The 21,071-nt window shown below is 45.4% G+C and overlaps 1 protein-coding gene across 1 annotated transcript in view; it reads left to right on the forward strand.

Moving 5' to 3' along the window:
- Positions 1-40: 40 nt before the first annotated feature.
- Positions 41-21,071, forward strand: part of LOC126412668 (probable glutamate receptor) — a 134,676-nt gene continuing 113,645 nt past the window's right edge. The window contains exon 1 of the mRNA XM_050082371.1: positions 41-1,879. The gene's annotated coding sequence lies outside the window, so the exon portion shown is untranslated. The remainder of the gene's footprint in view (positions 1,880-21,071) is intronic.

Raw genomic sequence — 21,071 nt, forward strand, 5'->3', positions numbered from 1 at the left:
GTGGAGGTAGAGATGGAAAAAGATGGGGGGGAGAGGATATGATCAGAGGAAGGGGGAGGAAGATATGGTCAGAGAGAGAGGGTAGGAGGAGATAGACAGATGCAGTATGAGGTAGACAGACAGAGGGAGAGAGAGGTGAACACCCAGAGGGAGAGTAGATGGTGTGTTCAATATATGACTCAAACACACATATGCGTGAAGCTGTGGGGAAAAGACTAGTTAACGTATAAGGTAATCTACAAGTAATTCAGGTAATTATCAGTGAGAGTAGATTGAGTAGGTCATCAATAGTCATAACTTGTTGTTAGTGTGCGTTACGTTGGTAACCTACAGTAACCTACTTGAGGGATTAGCTCTCTTTGAATGCATAGAAAATAGGTGAATCTCGTGATTTTTTCCAGGTAAAATTAAATGCAGTGCTAGATTTGATGATATGGTTTTATTCCTTACACGTTTGTCTTTAAGAAATCGTTTTTGTGTCCACATCGGCATACGCAGGATAACTGAAAAATATTAAGTTCTAATAAAATGATGTCGTGTTGAAACAGCTGTCGTTTTCATCGCCCACAAAATTGATACAAAAGTTCCACAGAAAATAGCATTCTGAAGGCATCACAGAAGAACTAGGTATATGGAAGAGAATTCAGTTTAGAATGCCGGCATCAAATTCCAGTCAATTTCGTATGTGTCGTTCTCAAGTTATGTTTTCTGACAATTTGAAAAAATAGAGTTTCAAGAATAACATATTTAAAGTTTTCATTTACATTTTTTTAGTTAATTTATACACACATCTAACAGCGACCCCTAGACCATGTAGCAGTCCTTCCAGATTCAAAAGGAGGTCCTGCTCCACCTTCTTCATGGCCGCAGTGGTCCTTTACATTTTTTGTAGTTAATTTATACATACGTCTAGCAGCGATACTTGGACCATACAGCAGTCCTTCCAGATTCAAAAGGAGGTCCTTCTCCACCTTCTTTGTGGCCACAGTGGTCCTGCGGACCGTTTTGGCAGCTTATGTCATCCGCTGCTCTGCTCACTCGATTCGCTCTTGTCCTCTTTTTGTGCTCTTTTTGTGCACAGGTTGTAACGGGCTTGAGCCGGCCGAAGTGGCCGTGCGGTTAAAGGCGCTGCAGTCTGGAACCGCAAGACCGCTACGGTCGCAGGTTCGAATCCTGCCTCGGGCATAGATGTTTGTGATGTCCTTAGGTTAGTTAGGTTTAACTAGTTCTAAGTTCTAGGGGACTAATGACCTCAGCAGTTGCGTCCCATAGTGCTCAGAGCCATTTGAACCATTTGTAACAGGCTTGTCCTATCTCAAGTTCGAGCGCGTTGATAATTCCCATAATGCCTGTTTGAGCGTCATTGAAATTACATGTCGACTGTTTTTTTTCCCGCTGTGAATGGGTTTCGGAGACGTCTTTTCACAAATCTCTTTGTAACTCGATAACGGAGTTCCTGGCGAACTTGAGATGAACACTGCCACTGCAATAAAGTAGACATCCCAGAGCACATTTTGAACGAAAGAAAAAACAAAAGGTTGAAATGTCCAATCAACCGACGTCAACTGCTCTCAAACAATCACGATACTTTGGGTTACTCTAGGAGGTGTCTGCTGTATCACGAGTAAAGCTCCGGCATTATTTTTCGCCTGTCGATCAGCGTTACTGCTCGCGTCCACGCTTTCTCAAGGTATGCGATTTACTTACAGCGCCCTCGTTCCGAGGCACGTGCTACTTGGTGCGGACACTGAAGCTGCTGCACGGATCAGGGTTGGCGGCAGCAGTGGCGGCCGACGCCAGTGGCCTGTCTTGCAGGGTGGGCGGCACGCTGGCGGTCGTCATCAATGCCCACCAAAACACCGTGGCAGCTATCCGCCAGGTAAGGACTTATCCTGAAACTGCTTCACTTCATTCTGTTAGCATTTCATTTTGATAACATTTTTCTGAAAACTTCATTAATCACACGTTAAGTATCAGAAATTCTTCACACTTTCGCTTTAAGATGGGTAGTTATAAACTTTCATCACTTAAAAGTGTTACGTGCAGTAGAGCGTCGATTATCCGAAGTAATTGGGGGACATGGGTGTTCGGAAAACTGGTTTGTTCGGATAATCGAACTGTACATGTTTATTTGCCAAAAAGAAGTACAGTACAGTAAATTTATTCATAAAAACAGGCATCTCTTTTAGTATTACAAAGTATCATACAAAGGCAACTTCAGTAGGAATATATAGTATGTGGCACAGTTTATTAAACAAAAATATATACACATTGCATACGCATTTTGCATGAACAATACACACAGTATACAAAATTAACGTTTAAAAAAATCCTTTATTTTGGTCTGTCTAAGCAAGCCTACACGCTTACGAGCAGCTAAGTCACGTACTTTTTTCATTACAGATATCTGAGACTGGTCACTTTCATCTTGGGCTTCAAACCATCGCAAGGCAGTATCTAAACAAGTGAACGCCTCAGAAGCTGTTGGTATACTTTCATCTTCACTTTCTGGAGCACTGACTGATGAGATGCTGGTGGCGTCATCTTTATCAGTGATCACGTTTACAATCTCGCTGTCCTGCATGATTTGGTGTCCTGGATCTGCATCATCGATATTCATCCATTCATGAACGTCTTCCTCATCACATTCGTGGCAATCTATTTCTTTTAGCATACCGAGAATTTCGGACTTATCATTCTGTTCGCGATTTTCAATCATACCTTGTGAATTTTCTTCTGTGTCCAAAATTTTATTCCATGCTTTCTTCAAATTCTCTTCCTTTGCACTATTCCATGCTGCGCTGATCATGTAGGACGCGTCTTTCAAGTCAATATTCTTATGGGTTCTTAAGAGACTTTCTTCTCCATCCTCTTCTCTTTCTAACAATAACTTACGCAACAATTCTTTCCTGTAATATCGTTTGAAAGTCTCAATAGCGCCTTGATCCATTGGCTGTAATAAGGAGGTTACGTTAGGTGGAAGAAATATTACCTTTATGAACTCGTCTTTTTCGTTTAAAATATCACATGACGGATGAGTTGGTGCATTGTCAAGGAGAAGTAGTGTTTTCTCCCTCTTCCCATTCTTTAGCTGATGAACTTTTACCGAGGGTACGAAAACGTCCAGAAACCACTCCATAAAAATCGTACTATCCATCCAGGCACTCTTTTGTGAGGTGTACACAACAGGCAGGGCTGACGTATTAACGTGCTTGAAACAACGCGGTTTTTTACTTTTACCAATGACGAACATAGGCAGTCGGTGACTTCCAGTAACATTAGCACAAGCCAAAGCTGTAATACGGTCCTTTAGGACCAGGTGCTGCTAATTCATCAGGTGAAACAAGAGTTTTTCTCGGTAAAGCTTTCCAGTAACGTCCAGTTTCGTCAGCATTGTAAACGTTTCCGAGAGCATGATCTTCTTCCCTTAATGCGTCCCTTAGTTTGACTTTGAAAGGATCAGCTGCTGAAGAATCAGCAGACAGGTTTTTTCCCTGTGTTGTAAGCTCACGAATGCCGTGTCTTGATTTGAAGCGTTTTAACCAGCCTGTGCTCGCTTTAAAGTTCGAAGGCCCTCCAAGTTTTTCGTTGAACTGCATTGCCTTCTCACACCGAATGGGACCTGAGATAGCTTCTCCTTCCGATCTCTTTTGTGTAAACCACTTGTAAACAGCATCGTCTAGATCTGTGTTAGTGGCGAGCTTCATAGTTTTACGGCTTGTTGATCCATCAGTAGAAACAAGCATAGCTATGAAATTTGCTATGCTCATCTTTTGTTTTTTTATATCCGTAATTGTCGACTTCCCCACCTTGTACTCATTGGATAAAGTGGTTGCAGATTCGCCTTTCTCTAACCTTTTAATAATCTCGTACTTGTCCCTCATAGAAAGGACAACACGTTTACATTTAAGCATTTTGTATCGTCAAGTTCACTTCTTCACGCAGCAGCACACAAGTGTAACAGAGAACAGGAGGTGACTGTTTTTGCACAGTGAGAAGCTCTTCTTGGGGGCGCACAATCCTTCAAACTGCGTGGAGCAGCACGCCTCAACTCTAAAAGCTGGCGCAGCTGTTGCTGTGAACAGCTTTGATACTGCCAGTGCCAAGCCGACAGAAGTGTGCTGATTGTTGAAACACAGCGACTGGCGGCTTGGCCTGTCAGCAGCACCTTGTGAAGGCCCCATTAGAAGCAAGGTTCCGCCAGCTGTGGCCCAGTGCGGCGACTACTGTGGGAAACTTGGTTTGGGAGTGAGGGGGATGATGGATGGTAGGGTGGGAGAGCAACAGGTGCGAGCGAGTACACGGTTCAGTTAAGCGGTCGTTCGGTTGACCGACGTTCGGATAATCGACGCTCTACTGTAATTAATTTTTGTTTGTTTGCAAGTACAAGTCTGCAGTTCTTTTACAAGTTAAAATCCCCGTGCTACAGCACTGTAGCACGCGGCTGTAAGAGTCAAGTCAATGTAACGAGCGAGGCGGCGCAGTGGTTAGCACATTGGACTCCCGTTCGGGAGGACGACGGTTCAAACCCGCGTCTGGCCATCCTGATTTAGGTTTGCCGTGATTACCCCAAATTACTTCGGGAAAATGCCGGGATGGTTCCCTTGATAAGGCACGATCAATTTCTCTTCCCCATCCTTCCCTAATCCGACCGGACTCATGACCCTGCTGTTTGGTACCTTCCCGCAAACCACCCAACTAACCAAATCAATGCGGCACAATCCATTTATAAAATGGAGTAACGTGCAGAAATTCATTTCCGCATTTAAAGAGGAAGAATCCAGACAAAAATCCAGGCTCTGTTGGTTCTTCTTCTCAGCGTGTCGATGACAACTTTAAATCAAGTGTAGTGCCCCTGTAACCTGCACTGCTTCTGAGCTTCCTGACGCCACATCCTCCAGCGTCATGATGCCTGAGGAGGGGATGCAAACAGGACAGTGAAGGAAATGGATCAAAGTCTGCTCACCACCACACATACGGGATATATCTTAGTTATCACAGAGTCCCCATTTTAACATGGCAGTTTTACTCCGGCCGATGCCCAAGCGAAAATCTCCAAGCTGGCCATAACAGGCTGTTTCTTGGGGATACCTCCTCTTTTGCTGTCACTATCCGTCTGGTATCGGGTGGAGCTATTCCGACCAGAATGTGCATCTTCTCGACTGGGATTGGAGTCAAGCAACCTGTCACTTGGTGGCAAGTTCGGAGAACAGTATCAACCTATTTCGAATGGCAGGATTGGCACCTCTCAGGGGAAGTACACTCTCCTGTGGAGTAGCGCAAGGCTATAGCCGATGTCCAAAGTAAACGTGGGCTTGGTCCCTAACTTGTGCCTTTGAGTTTTTTAAAGACATTGTGTCGTCTTGCTACATACATTCTGACTCTGTCACAACCTTCCTTTAATGTCAGACTCCTACCATGAATAACCCCGAGGTATTTAGGGGTACAACTGTGATTGAGAGGAGTTCTAACCCATGAGGATTTAAACCTGCTTGGTTTTGGCTTCAGGCTGTTGGCCTCGTAATACTTTCCCATCTCGTCAAGAGTAGACGAAAGATGTCTTTCAACGCCTTCAAATGTCTTCCGCAGGGTAGACAGGGCAAGATCGTCGGAATAAACAAATGAGTTGAAGCCTTGTTATGTAGTCGTTAGTGTACAAGTTTAACTAGTGTGAGAACAAAGACGCTTTCTTGGGGAAGACCATATTTTGTTTTGCGCCACCAACTTATGGTGTTTTTAAAAATAATATACGCTTTATTGGTGTATAGCGACAATGCATTGTTACACGTTCAGGAATGGAGCGGGAATTGGGTTCAGTAAGTGCAAAGTGGCCTTTTAAAACATTTGTTAATTGCCCAAGCAATTAAATAAAAATCCAAAACACAGTAAAATTTAAGCAGTCCTTTGAACCATCAGTCCAGTATTTACGACCACCGTTAGTGTTTATGCACACAATGCAAAACTTGAATTAATTTTACGATCTTCTCACGTCTGCTGGGTCCGCTGTTTCAGTAGACGCCTTGATTGTTATATGCAAAGTAACAGCCCAAGGACGCCGCCGGAACCAGTCACACAAGCACTATAAATGATATCGCAATAGGCTCATCTGAAAGTAAAACTATATTAAAACCTGGCGACAGAAACATTTGATAACTACTCCTTTTGCTCATATCGCCAGCATGTTCCGCTTTTACACCTGTATCTTAAAACCATGAAATTAAAGATTCCCTAGTTAAGAATTACTGTATATTAGTGTAAAAGCGAATTCCGGTCGCTAAACTATATACTAGAGAATTAACCAATGATCTAAAACTTAAGCTATCCTAACAACTGCGAAATTCATCAAATGACGCAATCTTAAGGCGACGTAGCAGCACTAGATTTCAACTTCCAGGCAGAGCTCTCAAGTAGCAAACAGTCCACGCAGGGTAGCCGTGCGGTCTAGGGTCTAGGCGCCTTATCACGGTCCGCGCGGCTTGCCTCCCCCCCCGTCGGTGGTTCGAGTTCTCCGTCGGGCATGGTTGTGTGTGTTGTCCGTAGCGTAAGTTAGTTTAAGTAGTGTGTACGCTTAGGGACCGATGACCTCAGCAGTTTGGTTCCATAAGACCTAACCACAAATTTTCGATCTTATCTACAACCAAGTGCTTCCGTGCGCACGTGTAACAGGCCAGCAACGCGGTCGCTGACGCAACAATAGCACACGCTAGTGCCAACATGCTAGCGTAATACAAGAACGTACAGAGATCAAGCCCACTGTCTGAAAGCGCTTCCAACAAACACTGGCGCACTTCATTAGTAACAACCTGGCGCTCAAGACAAACCACGTGCGACGGCTCCGCATCGACTAGAATAAACAGATTGTGTAACAAGGCCAGAAAAGGTACGATGAACAGCAATAATGTTCACCAACAACTTGACACGTACTGTTTCCACTGTCTGTCCAGCTGCACGGCTTTATTGTACAGTATCGGAGCTTTAACCAGTTAGCATCAACATATCCATCGGCCAAACCATCATCGGATATCAGCTAGGGATAGCCATATGCACGTATACAGATGGCGGTAGGCCGGCCGCGGTGGTCTAGCGGTTCTGGCGCTGCAGTCCAGAACCGCGGGACTGCTACGGTCGCAGGTTCGAATCCTGCCTCGGGCATGGGTGTGTGTGATGTCCTTAGGTTAGTTAGGTTTAAGTAGTTCTAAGTTCTAGGGGACTTATGACCTAAGATGTTGAGTCCCATAGTGCTCAGAGCCATTTGAACCATTTAGATGGCGGTAGTGTCGCGTACGCAAGGTACAAAACGGCAGTGCGTTGGCGAAGCTGTCATCTGTACTCAGGACATTCACTTGGAAAGGTTTCCGATGTGATTATAGAAGCACGACAGAAATTAACAGACTCTGGAAGCGTAATGGCAGAGCTAGACGCATGGAATATTCCACTTTGTAAATCGTAAGGGAATTCAATATTCCGATATTGACAATGTCAAGAGTGCCGAGAAAACCAAATTTCAGGCATTACCTCTCATCACGGACAACGCAGTGGCCGACGGCCTTCACTTGACAACCGAGAGCAGCGAGGTTTCCGTACAGTTGTCAGTGCTAAGAGGCAAGCGACACTGCATAAAATAACCGCAGAAGTCAATGCGGGACGAACAATGAAGTTATCCGTTAGGGCAATACGGCGAAAGTTGGCGTTAATGGGATATGGCAGCAGACGACCGACGCAAGTGCCTTGGCAAACAGCGCGACATCGCCTGCAGCGCCTCTCCCGGGCTCGTGACCATATCGCTTAGACGCTAGACGACTGGAAAACCGTGAGCTGGTCACATGAGTCCCGATTTTAGTTGATAGGAGCTGATGGTAAGGTTCGGGTGTGATCCAGACTGCACGAAGCCATGGACCCAAGTTGTCAACAAGGCACTGTGCGAACAGGTTGTGGCTCCATAATGGAATAATAGCTTACTGTCTCCAGAAGTGGATAATAATTTTGGAGAACTATGTGTCCACTACTGGAAACAGTAAGTTATTTTTCGATTTCTCCGAGTTTTGTAAACTTATATTCACAATGTGCCACTTTGTAATATACCAATGTAATCTTGTCAGGACCAGAACCAATTTGGGACTGCAAAGTACCTGAGGATGTGCCCCCAGGGCTCGATATGTATCGTGCATTGAAATAAAAGCGAAACCAGGTCGAAATCCCTGGAAGCAGCAGGGTTGCGTTCTGAGAAACAGAAGTTGAGAGATCTGAATAAACAGACACTGTCAGCTGGTGAAGTACAAGAAGTCACACCTGGTTGAAATTTTTTTTGTTATTGGAAATATAAGGCCAGCAATTTTTTCTAAAGTACGGACTATTCTAAGTTGCACCACCATAACAATATGTTTTGTAAAACGTGTTCTTGTAAAAGACAAATTGTGAACTTTGTTACTGCACTTAACGCCAATATGGCGGGGCCATGTCGTCTTCTGTAAGTTGGGTTGTTAAGACCGTTCTTATTCCTACAGCTTGATTTTTATTTGTGCTACACCAGCTTGATTTCGTTGTACAAAAATGTGAGCTGTGTGTAATTTGGCATAATAGGAATAAATACTGGCCATGTGCGAGTAGGAATCGAACACTGGGGGTTCCGTACAAACTTTATTATGAATACAGACAGTTCATCCATTCCGGGAATCGAAAATCTCGTCAATTTTTGCCTTTTATCGACATTGATGCTGACGAGATATCGGTTCCAGGGATTCCAAGATATTCGAGGATGTTTTATTTTCAAGACTGATGTCGGATAACAAATCACAAAAGAAATATTTTTCTGGTGTGATGTAATTCGAACATGTCCGAAAGAACAGATACCATCTTCATATAGATAAGGCTTATTCAGTGTAAATGCACTCACATTGCCCGAACTCTTACGGGAATCGGTAGATTGATAGCCGCGAGCAAGGAGTATAGTTAGCAGGGGCACTACAACTGTAGTGTGTGGACAGTAAGTTGGAAGTGTGGGTCTCACGGGGAGCGCGCCAGAGATATGTCCGTGCAGTCGCCCTATCCTCTGTATCCTCGGTGGCTCAGTCGGATAGGTTCGAGTCCCAGTCGGAGCACACGGTTTCAACCGTCCCCGTTGATATTTATCAACGCCTGTAAGCAGCTAAAGGTCTGGATTTCTTCGTAATTTCAAATTCAACTGGAGATGACGTTGAATTAAAGTGACGGACTTCGCTAGCCTTATGTGACACCAACAAATTTCATTTATTTCCAAGCAAAACTAAGCGTGGTGTTTTTGAACGAGCATTTTCCTGTTGACTCTGGACACCGATGAGCCAAAGAAACTGGTACACCAGCCTAATATAGTGTAGAGACACGCGAGCGTGTAGAAGTGCCGCTACACGACGTGACATGGACTTGACTAATGTCTGAAGTAATGCTGGAGGGAACCCGACTCCATGAATCCTGCAGGGGTGTCCATAAATCCGTAAGAGTACGAGGGGTTGGAGATCTCTTCTGAACAGCACGTTGCAAGGCATCCAAGATATGCTCAATAATGTTCGTGTCTGGGGAGTTGGTGACCAGTGGAAATGTTTGAACTCAGTAGAGTGATCCTGGAGCCACTCTGCAGCAATTCTGGTGCGTGGGGTGTCGCATTGTCCTGCTGGAATTGTCCAAGTCCGTCGGCATGCACAACGGACGTAAATGGATGCAGGTGATCAGACAGGATGCTTACGAATCTGTCACCTGTCAGAGTCATATCTAGACGTATCATGGGTTCCATATTACTCCAACTGCATACGACCCACACCTTTTGAGAGCCTCCAAGAGCTTGAACAGTCCCCTGCTGACATGCAGGATTCGTGAGGTTGTCTCCATAGCCGTACACGTCCATCCGCTCGATACAATCCGAAACGAGAAGCGTTTCCAGTCATCGACAGTCCAATGTTGGTGTTGACGGGCCCAGGCGAGGCGTAAAGCTTTGTATCGTGCAGTCATCAAGAGTATACGAGTGGGCCTTCGAAAGCCCATATCGATGATGTTTCGTTGCACGCTTCGCACGCTGACACTTGTTGATGGCCCAGCATTGAAATCTGCAGCAATTTGCGGAAGGGTTGCACTTTTGTCAGGTTGAATGATTCTCTTCAGTTGTCTTTGTCCCTTTCGTGCAGGATCTTTCTCCGGCCGCAGCTATGTCGGAGATTTGATGTTTTACAGGATTCCTGATATTCACGGTACACTCGTGAAATGGTCGTACGGGAAAATACCCACTTCATCGCTACTTAGGAGATGCTGTGTCCCATCGCTAGTGTGCAGACTATAACACCACGTTCAACTCACTGAAATCTTGATAAATCTGCCACTTTAGCAGCAGTAACCGATCTAAGAACTGCACCGGACACTTGTCTTATATAGGCATTGGCGACAGCAGCGCCGTATTCTGCGTGTTTATATATCTCTGTATTTGAATACACGTGCCTATAACGGTTTTTTGGCGCCTTAGTGTAAATTGAAGGTGGAGGGGAGGGGAGGGGAGGGGGGGGGGGGAGAACGGAAAGGAAAGGGAAGGGCATTTTAAGCGAAGTCAGCAGCGCTAACTGAAAGTGTGTGCCAGGCTAGGGTTCGAACCCAAGAACTCCTGCTCACTAGGCAGTTGCGTTAACCGCAGCACCACCCGGACACAATGCTTATCGCAATGTCACAGATTATCTCGGTACGTCACTCGGCCGTCCCAGATTCCCACCTAGTATCTCTGTCCACGTCCTCCATGCTCGCTACTTCGAGATTCCCACAGGAAGTCGAACGTGCTTGTGCATTCAAACTGAAGGTGGCAGATTCATGGCCTATCCGAAAGAACAGAAACCACACGTTCATATAACTGAGTCATCTCGATCCACCACCTAATGTGCGAATGTACAATCACGTTCGTCCTCCTGTGGGAATCTCGAAGTAGTGAGCATGGAGGACATGGATGGAGAATGTAGACAGGTGGCACTAGGTGGGAATGTGAGTCAGCTGAGGGGCGTAAACACCTTATCCGGTTGACGCAGTGGTTAATGCAACTGTCTAGTAAGCAGGAGAAATGGTTCAAATGGCTCTGAGCCCTATGGGACTTAACATCTGAGGTCATCAGCCCCCTAGACTTAGAACTACTTAAACCTGCCCGAGGCAGGATTCGAACGTGCGACCGTAGCAGCAGCGCGGTTCCGGACTGAAGCGCCTAGAACCGCTCGGCCACAACGGCCGGCCCTAAGCATGAGATCCTGGGATCGAAATCTGGTCTGGCACATACTTTCAGTCGGCGCCGCAGACTCCGCATAAAGTCTCATTGTAGCTAACTTCATGACTTCCTTTCCTATCTTTTCATCCCCCCCCCACCATACCACACCACCACACCTACCCAACCCACCCCACCTTCAACTTACATAACATGCATCATAGATGCAGAATTGGCATGATGTCTGTTTTTCGGGAGATTTCTGAAAGAAGAGACTCCACGAGTTCATATATCTGAACTACACTCATGCTCATAAATTAAGGATAATGCTGATACATGGTGAAACAACGCTCTGGAGGGAGGTTTGCGGGTTTAAATCACCTCGGGGTATAACCATGCGGTGCATTTGACCTGCGGTCGTCGCACGGTGGCGCCGGCAGCAGTTCACATACGCAGAGGTGTGTTGGCTCAAAGAACACATATTTATGACGTTATGAGGGGTAGAATACCAGGGCGAGTGGAGGCTGTCAAACACAGCAGGTCTTAGCACGGCCCCTCAGTGTGCCACAAAGTCTGATCTCAAGATTATGGCAACGATTCCAGCAGACCGGAAACGTGTCCAGGCGCTAAAGTACGGGACGTCCACAGTGTACAACACCACAAGAAGACCGATATCTCACCATCACTGCCCGCAGACGGCCACGGAGTACTATGGGTAGCCTTGCTCGGGAGCTTACTGCAGCCACTGGAACAGTTGTCTCCAGACATACAGTCTATAGACGATTGAACAGACAAGGTTTATTCTCCCGAAGACCTGCAAAGTGCATTCCACTGATTCCTGGTCACAGGAGAGCCCATAAAGCCTGGTGTCAAGAACACAGTAAATGGTCATTCGAACAGTGGTCCCAGGTTATGTTCACGGATGAGTCCAGGTATAGTTTGAACAATGATTCTCGCCGGGTTTTCATCTGGTGTGAACAGGAAGCAGATACCAACCCCTTAATGTTCTTGAAAAGGGCCTGTATGGAGGTCGTGGTTCGATGGTGTGACGTGGGATTATGACTGGTGCACGTACACCCCTGTCTTTGACAGAGGAACTGTAACAGGTCAGGTGCATCAGGACGTCATTTTGCACCAGGATGTCCGTCTTTTCAGGGATGTAGTGGGCCCCACCTTCCTCCTGATGGATTATAACGCACGGCCCCACCGAGCTGCCATCGTGGAGGAGTACCTTGAAACAGAATATGTCGGTCGACGTATCGCTGCACGTCTTCAAAACCCTACGACGCTTCAGGAGCTCCGACAGGCACTGGTGTAAGAATGGGCGGCTATACCCCAGCAGTTGCTCGACCACCTGATACAGAGTATGCCAACCAATTGTGCGGCCTGTATACGTGTGCATGGTGATCATATCCCATATTGATGTCCGGGTACATGCGCAGGAAACAGAGGCGTTTTGTAGCACATCTGTTTCGGGACGGCTTTCTTAACTTATCGCCAATACTGTGGACTTACAGATCTATGTGGTGTGTGTTCCCTATGTGCCTACGCTATTAGCGCCAGTTTTGTGTAGTGCCACGTCGTGTGGCACCATATTCCGCAATTATCCTTAATTTATGAGCATGAGTGTATATTCCTGTTTCATGGTTGTGATTATCAGTGAGTTTTGCTAGTGATCAGCCGGAGGCGGTGTATGAACTATTGGCGGTGAGGATATTCTATTCCAGTGGTCGGATCTCGAATTTTTTGTGAAAGTGGTTAGACTGCTACAGAGCTTCTAATGATTAACTCATTCATAGCTAACAGTGTGCCTACTACCCTCTATCGTTAGCCGTGTAGACAGCTCAAGGGAGGGTCTCTGCATTATCCTACCACGTAGTTTTCCAGTTCTGACCTATCTGTATTCAACAAAAGCGCTTTGCCTATTTCTGCTCAATGCTGAGTATTTACTGCTTTTATCTGCTACCTGCATCTTTATTGGCCCACTCCTCGCTCTCTACGTAGTTTCTATGATTCGGAATTTCTCTGACAGCGATTTTTCAGTGTTCTGGTAGAAGAAAACGGCGACTGCAGTTCAGAAGTTGGACACAGTGTGAAACAAGGCTCATCCGAAATTGATCCCCATTTTTGTGTGGCTAAATGTCCAGGTAAGTAATAAATAAAAGAAAATGCGTATTGAAGCGTTTGAAATATTGTATGACCTAAATGACCAGCTGTAAAACAATTCTGGCGCTAAAAGATATAAAAAATCGCACCCGTTACGTGTCTGCAAAGCGCGTTCCGACGTCTATAAGATCCAGAAGGGGAAAACGCACCGAAAAGAACATCCTGGTGGTGTCCAAATTGTGATTTACAGGGGGTGGACACGTGTATATAAAAACAAAAAACACAACACATTACCTGTTCTAATACGGTGAAGGAAAACCGCTGGCATTCAAAGTAGCTTCCAGTCGTTTCGGAATGAATAAATACGGGTCCTGTAGGGTTTGCAAGGGAGTCTTTTGCAGAATAGCAGCAAAATCAGGTCACGATGACGAAGGTGGATAACAGTTACGCACCCTTCTCTCCGAACTAGACTGCAAAGGCTCAGTAATAATGAGATCTGGTAACTGGTGGCCAGGGAAGATGCGTCATTTCATCTTCGTACACACAAAACCAGGCCCGGACGATACGAGGTGCGTGAACACGGCCCCTGCCGTCTTGGAACAGAGAGCATCACCGTTTCGAAACAAACATTGTACCATGGGATGGACCTGATCAGTCAAAATGGTCTTATATGACCTATATGCTTGGCAGTAAAGCGACCTTCTAGAGCAACCTGGGGCCCATGGAATACCATGACATGGCTGCCGAAATCATCACCGAATCCATACCATGTTCCAATTTTGGGACGTAAATTCGGCCAGGAGTTGGACACATTGGGAAACTAGACTTATCCGACCAAAAGACATTGTTCCATTGTCATTTAGCGGATGATGTTTTTCCCTGTAAGCGGTATAAATCTTGGATACAGTACCTCCTGAAACACCAAAAACTTCAGCTTAACCCTGGTTACGGGAGCACCTGCCATACGGGCACCAACTTTCGAATTCTCTTAGCTCCAACATAATACACTCACGAGTACACAGAACACTTTTATTATCACGACGACACTTGCAAGTATCGAGGACACTGCATAGGTGCCGTCCCTGGCCAAAAACAACAGCACTACAGCACCACTTGCAGGCTATATGTGCATTTATGTTCAGGCAAGCATTTTTCGCAGTGTTCCCATATTTTTGTCCAACCCCTGTAGATCTTTGTAAGCCTGAAAGTTTCAAAACGTATCCAACTCAGGCACATAGTATGTAAGGGCGGTATGTATAAGTTTTCATTCGGTTAAAAAACGTGATTCAGTAAAACATATAGTATGCTAATTTCCATATTTTATAATACTATTTTTAAGTTTAGGTAAATCATGTTTCATCATTTCAAATGAAACATCATACACATTTATTGCATTCGCAATTTGAAAACAATCATTTTCGAAAAGTGTGTCAAAAAACAGCAGTTCAGCTGCACCAACCAGTGTGACTGAGGCCAGTCCCTTATGTGTTTTTGCCTGTCAACCTTATGTAGGGTAGTACAGCGGGTAAAATTTTTGAAGTCCTAGAAGGAAGCTAGCTCGCTACATTACGGAAATGTCGACATGAGGCGGCCGCAATAAAAATACACTACTGGCCATTAAAATTGCTACACCACGAACATGACATGCAACAGACGCGAAATTTAACCGACAGGAAGAAGATGCTGTGATGCGCAAATGATTAGCTTTTCAGAGAATTCACACAAGTTTGGCGCCGGTGGCGACACCTACAACCTGCTGACATTAGGAAAGTTTCCAACCGATTTCTCATACACAAACAGCAGTTGACCGGCGTTGCCTGGTGAAACGTTGTTGTGATGCCTCGTTTAAGGAAGAGAAATGTGTATCATCACGTTTCCGACTTCGGATTGTAGCCTATCGCGATTGCGGTTTATCGTATCGCTACATTGCTGCTCGCCTTGGTCGATACCCAATGACTGTTAGCAGAATATGGAATCGGTAAGTTCAGGAGGGTAATACGGAACTCCGTGCTGGATCCCAACGACTAGCAGTCGAGATGACAGGCATCTTATCCGCATGGATGTAACGGATCGTGCAGCCACGACTCGATCCTTGAGTCAACAGATGGGGACGTTTGCAAGACAACAACCATCTGCACGAACAGTTCGACGACGTTTGCAGCAGCATGTACCATCAGCTTGGAGACCATTGCTGCGGTTACCCTTGACGCTGCATCACAGACAGGAGCGCCTGCGATGGTGTACTCAACGTCGAACCTGGGTGCATGAATGGTAAAACGTCATTTTTTCGTATGAATCCAGGTTCTGTTTACAGCATCACGATGGTCGCATCCGTGTTTGGCAACATCGCGGTGAACGCACATTGGAAGCGTGTATTCGTCATCGCCATACTGGCGTATCGCCTGGCGTGTTGGTATGGGGTGCCATTGGTTACACGTCACCTCTTGTTCGCATTGACGGCACTTTGAACAGTGGACGCTACATTTCAGATGTGTTACGACCCGTAGCTCTACCCTTCATTCGATCCCTGCGAAACCCTACATTTCAGCAGGATAATGCACGACTGCATGTTGCAGGTCCTGTACGGGCCTTTCTGGATACAGAAAATGTTCGACTGCTGCCCTGGCCAGCACGTTCTCCAGATCTCTCACCAATTGAAAACGTCTGGTCAATGGTGGCCGAGCAACTGGCTTGTCGCAATACGCCAGTCACTACTCTTGATGAACTGTGGTATCTTGTTGAAGCTGCATGGGCAGCTGTACCTGTACACGCCATCCAAGCTCTGTTTGACTCAATGCCCAGGCGTATCAAGGCCGTTATTACGGCCAGAGGTGGTTGTTCTGAGTACTGATTTCTCAGGATCTATGCACCCAAATGGCGTGAAAATGTAATCACATGTCAGTTCTAGTGAAATACATTTGTCCGATAAATACCCGTTTATCATCTGCATTTCTTTTTGGTGTAGCAATTTTAATGTCCAGTAGTGTATGTCGCCGCCGAGACTGGGTCTAAGCAAAGCACAACATCGGCGTTTCTGGAAAACCCGGCAACAGACTTCAGCAGAATGTAGTAGTCAGAGCAGCCAAACAGTGCCACGTCACCTTCGTTATGTGACGAAAGAAAGGCTAAGGAAAATGCAACAAACGGTAGCAAGTGCTTTCACAAACAAGGTCTGTACTATAACAAACTCGTTAAGAAAGCACGGTAGAAGGAGAACCGCTGACATCTTTGTAACAGCAAGCCCAATGCGGTTATGACGATGACGTTGGATAAATATTGGCCACTCCATAAATACCCTAGCAGTTTAGTTCATAAGGCAATCGGTCAGACGGATCGATGGCGTACATGACGTTCACACTCGATTCCCTGACTGCAGCGAAGTGATGTCCGGTAGAAGTCTGTCATAGATTTCCTGCACGCTGCGGACAACAACAGCCGCTACTGGGAGAGATGTCTACCGCGCCATAATCACCACTCGCAGAATTCAACACTACAGTCTGCCTCTGTCGCAGATGGGAGGATCTGGAGATCTTTCCACCCTCCCAGTATCCGGACACCAGTGTTCCTGACATTCCGGCGGACTGAATAGGGCCTACCTGGACGGCAGGCCAATATCGTTGAACTTCACGGCTACGTAGCAACCGACATCGCTGTACGACGGATGACGCAGAAAGGTGGTGCGTAGGAGGGGACAGAGCACCCCCCAAGTCGGCATGTGTAAGTCCAATACATGAGCCGCCGCCATTCACTCTCGCGACGTCGCAGTACAGCCGGAGCTGAGGCCACAGCAAGCGGCGAACCAACAAGTGCAACAGTCAGCTGGAACAAAGTGTCCGATTTCAGTTACCGTGAACGGCTTAAAGACCGCTTGACAAAGGATGCCAACCATGAGTCACGAAGTACCATCCTATGGAGGAAAACTGGCTAGGAGCGAACTGGGTGAGTGTCTCCTGTCACAGAACCATCTCTACTTACGCCTGCCCAACAGTCGCCTCTTGCAAAATTGGTGTCAGGAAGTGTTCTAACACTTTCGGCATCTACATCAGAACGCTGTATGAAGCATCTCCTACAGAGCCACACCAGCTGTTAAGACAATTGTGGGGTGAGTCACTGAAAAGCTTTGTTTCTTACAGCCGCGCGAGATTAGCCCAGCGGTCTCAGACGCTGCAGTCATGGACTGTGCAGCTGGTCCCGGCGGAGGTTCGAGTCGTCCCTCGGGCATGGGTGTGTGTGTTTGTCCTTAGGGTGATTTGGGTTAAGTAGTGTGTAAGCTTAGGGACTGATGACCTTAGCAGTTAAGTCCCATAAGATTTTACACACATTTGAACATTTTTTGTTTCTTACACAAGTATTTTTTAGTTGATGATCATGCCCAGAACAAGGCATAGTGAGTTCAGGGATACTTTTTGCAAAGCCTAGTACCTGAATTTACAGCGATTTATAGTAAAGTGTATTTTGTACCAGTAGACTGTAAAATTGGTAATTTGTCTTCCAGGCACACGGCACCTTGTGATAGGTTTATTCCTGTAATTTATTCCATTTGCCGTATGGCCATACAAAAGTGAGCTTTGTTAAGTGTCATTGGGTGTCGACTTTGTTAGGTGTCACTGGGTGTCGATGAGACGAAGTAATAAGTAAATTTTGGTATTCATTATAGGGTCTATTGTGTGTGGAGTATACGGCTCATTGTGAAACTGCACAGATATGGCCCAAACGTGAGCAGTTACTACAGCAGACACTGTATCAGCTTTGACAGAACAGGTTAAATTATTAAAAGATCAGAACGAGCTAACTGCATAGTAGTTATGTAGTCAGATGGGAGATCCTTCACAATCAGATCCTAATGAAGTTAAATCAATACTGACAATACCGTCCCCATCCTTGCATCCTGTAGTCACTAGTCTTATTTCCATTTTTTCTGGCAAAACATCGGAGGATGTCACTATTTTTATTCAGGACGTATTATCCGCAGCCAGCTTGTGCAACTGCTCTGAACAAACATCATTGCAGGTGGCCAAACTGCGTTTGTTGTGTGAGGCTAAGATGTACATCATGTACCACGAGGTTTTTTTAGTAAAGTAACCACGTTTATAGAGATGGAAAATGGCTTAAAGCAACGGTACAGAAAACAAAATAGTGCTCGTCTCTTTCGAGAAAAATTAAGAAATTTGAGACAATTGCCAAACCAGTCTGACAAAGCGTTTTCGGACAGGGTACACAAGTTGAACGCCCAAACATATGAGTCGACTATCAGATCGGACCCTGAGACAGTTTTATTGAGAGAGGCTGAGAATAGGGCAATGGATGCTTTCCTAAGGCGGTTTCTACAGAATTTTCTCTCAGAGTGAGAATGGAAAATCCACAAGATGTAGCAGCAGCGCTACAAGTAGCCAATTATCTCCAATAGGTAGATAGTGCTTCTAAGTGTCCCAATGACCAGAAAACGTTTGCGTCGAATAAAGAATGTTATTGCTGCGGAAGAAAGGGTCATTTTAAAGGACAGTGTCGTCAGCGGCAGTGTTTTAATTGTCAACTGATCGGTCATAAGAATGCCGTGGCCGCTAGATGGGCATTCGGCTGGGGAAGAGCGGGGAGAGCGGCAGTGGTGGGAGGTAGCTCAGAGTGTTCTACGGGAAATGTTCTAAACTGAAGCCTGTTCCGGCGTAAAGTCAAGCGCCGGCACACCAGTCGGGAACGTTAGAGCAAAGAGGGCTGTGAAGAAGACGTCAGCCAGTAGCACGCTGACCGCCACCTCTCCAGGATGACGAGACAGCAGCGGCCTCAAGGCGAAGAGAACGTAAGCGCCGCTCTCGACTGGGCCAGTTCTACAGAAGCTTCAAGACCAGTGACCTGGATAGAAGCATCCACTGTATTACTTGACTTGTATTGGAATCGTTATACTGAAGAACGTTGTTTATTTTGCATGTCGTCCTTTGCTTGCGACACATCTGTATTTCTCAAAGCTAAGTATTGTCATTGATTCATTTTGTAATAAAATTCTTTAATACGATTTGCTTGAATTATTGTCTAGCGATCCGAGAAGCAGGTTTCCCAGCACCCCATATTTGATGAGTAGGCAGGATACAACAAAACCTATGCTCAAATTTTTTTGTAAACATTAAGGTGGGCCCCTCCACACTCCCACTTGCATGGTGACCATTCAAAAAGATGTCACCTCTGCTTTCGTTAATATCTAAGAAGAATTCCACCGAAAATGCAGCTATTTATTTCCGCATTTTAACCATTTGTAACGTTCAGAGAAGCGTCACGAGTGGCGAATTTTAAGTAAAACCTACACATTTCTCTGGTTGACATGTCAAAATTTGCTTCTTTTGCCAAAATACAGCGGAGTTCGTACTGTCTCACCTCACTAACATGTTGTGCAGACACAACTGCGAGAGAATTCTGAAACAGTGGTTTATTAAAGTGAGGAACTTGAGAAAAGTAAAGTCAGTAGCTTATGAAAAAGCACGTCATCGGTACAAACAAACGTGTGATGTCTTCATGTAATGTGTTGTTCCAAAACCTATAACATTCCTCGTTTCACTAGCTATCAATGGCCCTTAAAAATTACCTTCTTTCACCACAAGTGTCTGTAGTCTTTGGAATAACACGGTAGATAATGAAGTTTTTACATGATAACGATATGGTAAAATACTCTCCTCTTTGCGTGCTGTCATTTGCCAAAATCTCATTTCGATATCTGAAATCGTTTATGAAATATAAAGAATATTGCGAATATTTCACTCTGGCTTTATCGCTGGCGCGGCGCGATCGCCAATGAGTGCGCCAAATCATATCAATTTTCTCGAGATTGGTGACAGATAATCTGCCCAAGTCTAAATAAAAATTCAATATGTTAGATAAATTTCATATGTAACAACATATTATGTAATATGCACAAAACGTGAAATAATAGCAACCTCTATTTTTAATTGTGCACTTTTCCGACTTTCACGCAGTGTCTTACTTTCATGTAAATATCACAATAACTATGACCATTAACGAAATGATGGTCACATCTTCATGAACCTGACATATAAAGCTATAAGTAAAGCAAAAATGATTTTTTTTTTACCGAATAGTTTCTGTAAAATCGTTTGAGAAAGATTGTTCGCCTCTATTCTATCGTCGCTGACCGGCCGAAAGTTGGAAGATACTTACGGCGTTCCCTTCTGAACAAACGAATGAACTCGCCCAGCGCATTGCACAAAAACTGGTCACTGCGCAATGGTCACCGTATCCTGCGCGAGCTATACGCTGTGATGAGAGAGAAAACACGTAGAGTGTAGGAAGAGATGAACAATGTCGTATAATATTACACTACTGGCCATTAAAATTGCTTCACCAAGAAGAAATGCAGATGATAAACGGGTATTCATTGGACGAATATATTTTACTAGAACTGATATGTGATTACATTTTCACGCAATTTGGGTGCATAGATCATGAGAAATCAGTACCCAGAACAACCACCTCTGGCCGTAATAACGGCCTTGATACGCCTGGGCATTGAGTCAAACAGAGCTTGGATGGCGTGTACAGGTACAGCTGTCCATGCAGCTTCAACACGATACCACAGTTCATCAAGAGTAGTGTCTGGCGTGTTGTGACGAGCCAGTTGCTCGGCCACCATTGACCAGACGTTCTCAATTGGTGAGAGATCTGGAGCGTGTGCTGGCCAGGGCAGCAGTCGAACATTTTCTGTATTCAGAAAGCCCCTTACAGGACCTGCAACATGCGGTCGTGCATTATCCTGCTGAAG

Source organism: Schistocerca serialis, chromosome 7, assembly GCF_023864345.2.
Source record: "Schistocerca serialis cubense isolate TAMUIC-IGC-003099 chromosome 7, iqSchSeri2.2, whole genome shotgun sequence".
NCBI lineage: Eukaryota > Metazoa > Arthropoda > Insecta > Orthoptera > Acrididae > Schistocerca > Schistocerca serialis.